Below are 8862 nucleotides of genomic sequence, written 5' to 3' on the forward strand. Positions count from 1 at the left end.
GGAACAATGGCTGGAAGCTGACCAAGGAGAGATTCAACATGGAGATAAGGAGGAACTTCCTGATGGTCAGAGTGATCAACCAATGGAACAACCTACCAGCGGACGTTGTGAACTCCAACACTCTGGACATTTTTAAGAGAAGATTGAACTGCCACTTGACTGATGTACTATAGGGTTCCTGCTTGGGCAGGGGGTTGAACTCGATGGCCTTCATGGTCCTTTTCAACTCTAACAATAAATAAATAAATAAAAAATCAGTTGCTTATTAGAAAAAGTAAACTGAGGAAGAATCCAGAGCCAGATTTAATTATCAGAGAGCCATCTTGATTTTTTATATATATTCATTTCTGCCCAGCATCCCTCTCTCTCATCCCCTCCCAACTTTATCCCAACTTTCCTTCTCCTTCCAACTTCATCCAAACGCAGAAATTACAATCTGGTTGTACGTGTCTAGTTTTTGGTTTTTCTTATTAGAATTTCTGCAAAATTGAGCCAAAATTGGTTGGTTTACTTTTAGGTCCATCTCCTACCGAAAAATGGGAAAATAGTTCCATTGGACCCCAAATCAACACCAGCACCCCAACAGCCATAAAAGGTAACTTCAAATATTTGTTTTGTTTAATATTTGCCATAATAGCAAATTAATTCTCTGCATGGACCCACCTGAGGTCAAATGAAAACCAATAAACCCTATCCATGCAATAAAGTGTTAGGGCAGCAAATAAGGATTTAGAGGGGGATCCTTAAAGGAGGGTGCACTATATCACAAAAGGCAATATACAGATCTTTTAAATAAATGAATACAGTGATACCTTGTCTTACAAATTTAATTGGTTCCGGGACGAGGTTCTTAAGGTGAAAAGTTTGTAAGATGAAACAATGTTTCCCATAGGAATCAATGGAAAAGCGATTAATGTGTGCAAGCCTAAAATTCACCCCTTTTGCCAGCCGAAGCACCCGTTTTTGCGCTGCTGGGATTCTCCTGAGGCTCCCCTCCATGGGAAACCCCATCTCCGGATTTCCCTGTTTTTGCGATGCTGCAGGGGAATCCCAGCATCACAAAAACGAGTGCTTCGCTGGCAACGGAAGTCCGGATGTGGGGTGTCCCAACAAAGGAAGCATCAGTGAAATCGCAGCATTGCAAAAACACCGAAGTCCTTGAAACCCCACCTCCGGACCTCTGTGTTTTTCAATGCTGCAATTTCACCGAGGCTCCCCTTGCTGGGAAACCCCACCTCCGGACTTCCGTTGCCAGCAAAGCGCCCGTTTTTGCGCTGCTGGGATTCCCCTGCTGGGATTCTCCTGCAGTATCACAAAAACACGGAAGTCCGGAGGTGGGGTTTCCCATGGAGGGGAGCCTCAGGGGAATCCCAGCAGTGCAAAAATGGGTGCTTTGCTGGCAACGGAAGTCAAGAGGTGGAGCATCCCAGCGGCGGCAGTGGGTTTGTAAGGTGAAAATAGTTTGTAAGAAGAGGCAAAAAAATCTTAAATCCCAGGTTTGTATCTTGAAAAGTTTGTATGGTGAGGTGTTTGTATGACGAGGTATCACTGTATTTGTAACAGGTCATGGTTGTCCCAAAGGTGTTTTTTTGAGAGACAACTGGACTTTCTTGTGTTTTTTATTTTCTTTTGAAGATGTTTCACTTCTGTAACGGTACGTGGTGGAACACATTCAATTTGAAATTATGGAAATTAAAATGAATACAACCGATGACAATAAAGTGGAAAAACTGATGGAAAGTTGGGACAGGGTTGGAGGTTTTATGGCTAGTAGAATTTGAGACAGAGTTACAAGGAACAAATTGGAATCACTCTACACTTTGTAAATACGTTGATGTTCCTGGTTTTAAAATATTATAAATTAGTACAGTACACTCTCATTTGGTGGATGGACCGCATGATTGTTGTTGGGTGGCGGGAGCACGTATCACTGTGCACTGTTTTGTGTTATGTGTATTATTTTATATTTTAAAAAATCAATAAGATTAATTTTTTTTAAAAAAAGAAGAAGATGTTTCACTTCTTATCCAAGAAGCCTCTTCAGCTCTGACAGGAGAGTGGGGAATGGAAGGATTTATATTCTGAAAAATAAAGCTGCCTGAAAAACAATTAATTCCAGAAAGAAAAAAATTGCAGACTGCAGGAGCCATTTGCACCATTCAGGTGACCTTGAGGACACAGATAAACCTTAAAGTGCTTCAAGGACTTTCCAAAAGGATACAAATGACCAGCTGTCTGCAAGCAGTAAAAATCTTCCCATCCTCCACCATTCAGTCAGATCTGAAGAAGCCTCTTGGATGAGAAGCAAAACGTTTTCAAAAGAAAAATGAAGAAATCCAGTTGACTCGTGAAAAAAGCACCATTGAAAACCAAGCTAGCCACCTCTAGAATCTCCAAGATACAATCGATTAAAGTAGAAGGTTACAACTAGTGTTGGGTGAACCCAACGAAGTTCGGGTTCAGCGAACTCACCTGAATTTTGCCGTGAAGTTCGGGTGAGTTCGCCGAACCCGAACCCGAACAGCAGCAGCGCCGCTGCGGCATCCTTTTCCGTAAAAGTAAACAAGGAGGTGGGGAATTCCCCCCTCCTTTTGCTTCCTTTTATTTTTACGGAAAAGGATGTCGCAGCGGTGTTGCAAGCAAAAGGAGGTGGGGAATCCCATGATGGGATTCCGGGGGCGGGGCTTTGACATCACAGAGACTCCTTCCTCCTCGTTTCAGCCGGCCAGGAATGAGTGACTCTGTGATGTCAAAGCCCCGCCCCTGAAATCTCATCGTGGGATTCCCCACCTCCTTTTGCTTGGAGCGCCGCAAGCTAAAGGAGGCATGAAATCCCACGATGGGATTCCCCACTCTCCTCCCAAGCGGTGGCGCTTCGCAATGTTCGAGCGAACGCCGAATGCCAAACCCGAACTTTTAAAAAAGTTCGGATTCGGGTTCGGCATGCCGAACTTTGCAAAGTTTGGCACGAACTCGAACTTTGCAAATTCGATTCGCCCAACACTAGTTATAACTTTAGCCTGGCAAGATTCTGTCTATTAGGTATAAGAAATCAGGAAATAAATTTATCGTGCTCTGACTGTGACGTTGAGTCACTGACTAAATTCTGATGAATTTAGTCCATTTTGGGGGAGGAGGTCCTCTCATTTTCTCTTTACCTTCCTGTAGGATTTTGTGGAGTTCCTGTCCCACTGAAACACGCCACTGTTAAGGTGACAAGGTACAAATTGGGACAAAAAATGAAATTTAAATGCTTAAATGAATCTCAAACATGGGGTCCCATCACTGGCATCCTTCTGTGTGAGAACTCTAGTGAAGATGCGGTCTGGTCCAACTTAAATCCACAATCTATCAATGACATCTGCCCAACGTCGGGGAAGCAGCGTCTCAATCCAGGTAAGAAGGCCATGCAAGACATTTGCTACATCCTTTTGTCCTGAAGTTTGAAAAAGATAGTTTGCAGGCAGTGTTGGGGCTGGCAAGTAACAACATCTGTGGCACAGTTGGCATTGAGTCCGTAGCACCCATTACCTGGGGTGTCAACTTCATTTGCAGCTTCATATGGAGGCTTGTGCCTGATAAAGTAGGTTATCTATCTATCTATCTATCTATCTATCTATCTATCTATCTATCTATCTATCTATCTATCTATCTATCATCTCTGTCATCTATATGTCATCTGCCTGTCTATCTATCTGTCTGTCTGTCTGTCTATTATCTATCTATCTATCTATCTATCTATCTATCTATCTATCTATCTATCTATCTACCTACCTACCTATCTATCTATCTATCTATCATCTCTGTCATCTATCTATCATCTCTATCATCTATCTATCTATCTATCTATCTATCTATCTATCTATCTATCTATCTATCATCTCTGTCATCTATCTGTCATCTGCCTATCTATCTATCTGTCTGTCCGTCTATCATCTATCTGTCTGTCTGTCTGTCTATTATCTATCTATCTATCTATCTATCTATCTATCTATCTACCTATCTACCTATCTACCTACCTACCTACCTATCTCTATCATTATGTATCTCTATCTCCTGCATTTATTATTTTTATAAATATCTCAAAGTGGTGAAAAGACTTGATATTCCTTTCAACACCTATTTTCCACAAAACAACCACCTTGAGAACTGGGTTGGGCGGAGACAGAGGGACTGCCCCAAAGTCACCGTGATGGCTTTCATAACTAAGGTGAAACTAGAACTCACACCTCCTGGTTTCTAGCCTTGTGCTTTCATCACTAGATCACGTTTACTTCCCCCACAGTGATATTGAAGAAGTGGGATATGACTGTTTCATTTAATTACCATGAAATTTATGGGTTTCTTTTTTTCCCCCCTTCTCTCTTAGCTATTTTATTCATTATGGCTGCAGGGATTATGGAATTCATTTTATAGCGGTTCCTTGACAGCAGAAGAGCTCCAGGTAACTGTTAATGGTATTTGAGATGTAAAAAAAAATCTATGTTTCTTCACAAATCTCCCCTCCTAATAGAGAGAAGATCCTTGGGCTCAGTAATAGGCCGCAGCTGATAGAATAGAATAGAATAGAATAGAACAGAATACAGTAGTCCCTCATCTATCGCTGGTGTTACGTTCCAGACCTGGCCGCGATAGGTGAAATCCGCGATGGGGAATTTATCGACTGATAGTACTTATTTAAGTATTTATATTGTAATTGTTTGGTAAGTTTTCATTATTTTAAGTGTTTATAAACCCTTCCCACACAGTATTTATTTTAGATACAGTATTTAAATACAGTATTTACAATTTTAGATATATATATTTTTTTAAAAACCTGCCGATCGAGTTCGGCGGGCTGTTTAAATCTGCCGATCAACTTCCTCAGAACCCCGCAATGAAGTGAAGCCACAGTAGGTGAAGCGCAGTATAGCGAGGGAGTACTGTAGAATAGAATAGAATTTTATTGGCCAAGTGTGATTGGACACACAAGGAATTTGCCTTGGTGCATATGCTCTCAGCGTACATAAAATAAAATATACATTTGTCAAGAATCATGGGGTACAACACTTAATGATTGTCATAGGGGTCAAAGAAGCAATGAAGAAGCAATATTAATAAAAATCTTAGGATATAAGCAACAGGTTTCAGTCATACAGTCAACATGGGAGGAAATGGGTGATAGGAATGATGAGAAAAACTAGTAGAATAGAAGTGCAGATTTAGTAGAAAGTCTGACAGTGTTGAGGGATACAACTGGAATCGCCGATTAGTTAGTAAAAACAGCGATGCATGTGCAGCTGCGTGCAACCGATGCACCCCCATGCACCCCTGCACAAGATAATTACCTGCTGCGCATGCGCAGAAGCAAAATCTCATGCGGCGGTGCACATGCACATGTCAGTAGCGCACAGCTGCGCACACATCCTCAAAATCGCTACCAGAATGGAGCACCCATTTCAGTAGCAATCCATCTCTGGGCATAGCTTACTTGGTCTCCTGCACCACGGTCTAGGGAGGGGGCTTTTCACCCTCCCAGGCTCTGGAGACTTTCTTCAAACCTCCATGAGGGCGAAAATGATTCAAAACGTGGCCATTTTTGGACTTCCTGAACTTTCAGGAGGCCCTTTTTTCGCCCTCCCAGGGCCTTCACGGTGGCCCTGCACTTATCAGTCCTTGCAACTACCATACCAGTTCAGCAAACCAGATGTAAAATTAGCATCCATTTCTGCCGAATTGATCCGAACCGCCTGAATCCCACCCAAGCTACTAGTACTTTAAAACTATCACCCTGAAGGCAGCCAATTTTAAATATCTATTTTTTTTAAAAAAAATGTTTCTGCAGGCACAAGAAAGCTCCCTGGGATGATACTTATCCAGTATAATTCTGCAATTCAGTTCTATAGAGGGAGAACAGGAACAGAAATGGAACATCCAGAGCGTTGCTGTCACATAACTACAAAACTTTTGCCAGACCCATCCGAGAATACAGCTCATCTGTCTCGAACCCATACCACATCTCAGACATCAACACCCTAGAAAATGTCCAAAGATACTTCACCAGAAGAGCTCTTCACTCCTCCACTCGAAACAGAATACCCTACAAAAGCAGACTATCAATCCCATGTCTTGAAAACTTAGAACTACGTCGCCTAAAACACGATCAAAGTATTGCCCACAAAATCATATGCGGCAACGTCCTGCCTGTCAATGACTATTTCAGTTTCAACCGCAACAACACAAGAGCACGCAACAAATACAAACTTAATATTAATCGTTCCAAGCTTGACAGTAAAAAATATGACTTTAGCAATTGAGTTGTCAAAGCGTGGAACTCATTACCGGACTCAGTAGTGTCAACCCCTAACCCCCAACATTTCTCTTTTAGACTATCCAAGATTGACCTCTCCAGGTTCCTAAGAGGTCAGTAAGGGGCGTACATAAGTGCACTAGCCTGCCTTTCATCCCCTGTCCAATTGTCTCTCCTTTATCTCATATATCATATATCTTTTCTTCCTTTCATATATCTTCTCCTCTATTTTTATATCTTTTATATATATATATATATATATATATATATATATATATATATATATATATATATATATAAAATACCTCATGTCTCATGTCTATCCTCTTTAATATGTATTGTGTATTGGACAAAATAAAAAAATAAATAAATTAATATACATATGACCTGAAATGATTCAGGTCACAGCACCTGCTTAACTGTTACCGGCTAACCCACTTTCTCAGTTTCCACAAAACATTAAGCCACGTGTTAACGAAACAGGCTGAGTTCGTATGACAAACCACACAAAAGAACTTAACCACATTTAAAGCTAATTAGGCTTAGCTTGTTCTAAGAATGATGCCCCTGGAACTTTAACTGAGCTGGTTGAATGTGTCATGGAAACTCTGCCAATTGGTTTCCAATTCGTTCCTGACAATCTTGCTTGCTACCCACCGTTGGAAGTAAACCAGCTTTGCGGAGCCTTTTCAGGAATGGTCCCCAAACATCTCCTATAGAGGATCTCTGGCTTGTTTTCCAGCTGGCTCTGGAACTTTAGGAGGATTTCAAGAGTTTCCAATGGCCCAGATTCTTCAACAACCTCTTTTGTAATTTTTCCTTTTTTTAAAAAAACTATATCTTTATTCTTGCTTTATAGAGGCAGGGTTTTGTTATGATGTTATGTAGTTTATGTTTATTCGTATGACCAGCCAACATCATTGATAGACTGACTGGCTGTTTAAAGCAAAGTTTGGAGTCTGTCTTCTTATTTATGGGAATGATATTGTGTGGAAAGCAGAATCGGATTTTCTAAATTGAATCCATTTTTACTGCATTATAATCATGTTAAACAATGTCGGTTGGCGGGACCCAGGGGAAGGGCCTTCTCTGTGATGGCCCTGGCCCTCTGGAACCAGCTCCCCCCAGAGATTAGGACTGCCCCCACCCTCCTTGCCTTTCGTAAACATCTTAAAACCCACCTCTGCCGTCAGCCATGGGGAAACTGAGACATCTCCCCTTGCCTATGTAGTTTTATGTATGGTATGTTTGCATGTATGCTTTTTATATAATGGGGTTTTTAAGTTTTTTTAATGTAAAATTGTTATTTTAGACTTTGATATTAGATTTGTCATTGTACATTGTTTTTATCACTGTTGTGAGCCGCCTGGAGGTTGCGGGGAGGGGCGGCATACAAATCTAATAAATAAATAAATAAATAAATAAGTAAATAAATAAATAAATAAATAAATAAATGTTTGTGTAGTTTTTGAATATGCCTTACCAACTGATTTGCAAACACAGATGGAAATGTGGACATGTTCTGTCGAGCTCTCTGGTAGAATCCTCCCAAAAATGCACAGATACAATTTCAGACACACACACGTTTGAAAATTCAAAACAATGTTCTTTATACTGAAAAATGCAAATAAACGAAGCACTCTTTTTGTATAGCAAAGAGCAGTCGTCTCCAAACAAACTGGTAATTTGTACAAGTCCCTTATCAGTTCTGTGATACTTAGCTTGCAGCTGTGAGGCAATTCACAGTCCTCCTTCTTTCACAAAGTGAAACACACTTTGCTCTGGTTTAGTTTCAAAGCAGGGAAAAATCAGCACACAAAGATCAAAGTCAGCAAAGCAGGCACGAAACACAACGATCAGATAATCCTCCACAATGGCCAAACCCACAGGCTGCTATTTATAGCAGCCTCACTAATGACCACAGCCCCACCCAACCACAGGTGGCCTCGTTTTCTTTGATAATAATCTCTCAGTTGTTGTTGCCTATGCATCGCTCTCCGCATGCGTGGCTGTACCATTAACTCTTGTTCTGAATCCAAGGAGGAGCTAGATCATTGATCTCCTTCTGAGTTGTCTGCCACACTCCCCTCCTCCCTGTCACTCTTGTCTTCTTGGTCAGAGGAGCCTTCATCAGCAGATTCCACCGGGGGCAAAACAGGCCTGCAACATGTGGATGTCTCCCCCACATCCACAGTCCTTGGGGCAGGAGCTGGACCAGAGCTAACCACAACAGATTGATGGATGGATGAGTTTTGAGAATTACTAATGTCAAGTTGGGAGTTCAAACAATTCAAGTTAATGTAAAATTTTATGGCAAGCTTACGCTCTCTACAAGAATCTGAACTACTAACAGTCAAAGCAAATTAGCATTTGAAAAGAGAAAGTGGTACAGTGGTACCTCATCTTACGAACGCCTCTTCTAACGAACTTTTCGAGATACGAACCCGGTGTTTAAGATTTTTTTTGCCTCTTCTTCCGAACTATTTTCACCTTACGAACCCAAGCCACTGCTGCTGGGATGAAGGGGTTTCTTCCCCCCCTTTTTTGAAGACAGAAAAGGGAGGGGCGGCTTG

Source organism: Erythrolamprus reginae, chromosome 6 (genome assembly GCF_031021105.1).
Source record: "Erythrolamprus reginae isolate rEryReg1 chromosome 6, rEryReg1.hap1, whole genome shotgun sequence".
Taxonomy (NCBI): domain Eukaryota; kingdom Metazoa; phylum Chordata; class Lepidosauria; order Squamata; family Dipsadidae; genus Erythrolamprus; species Erythrolamprus reginae.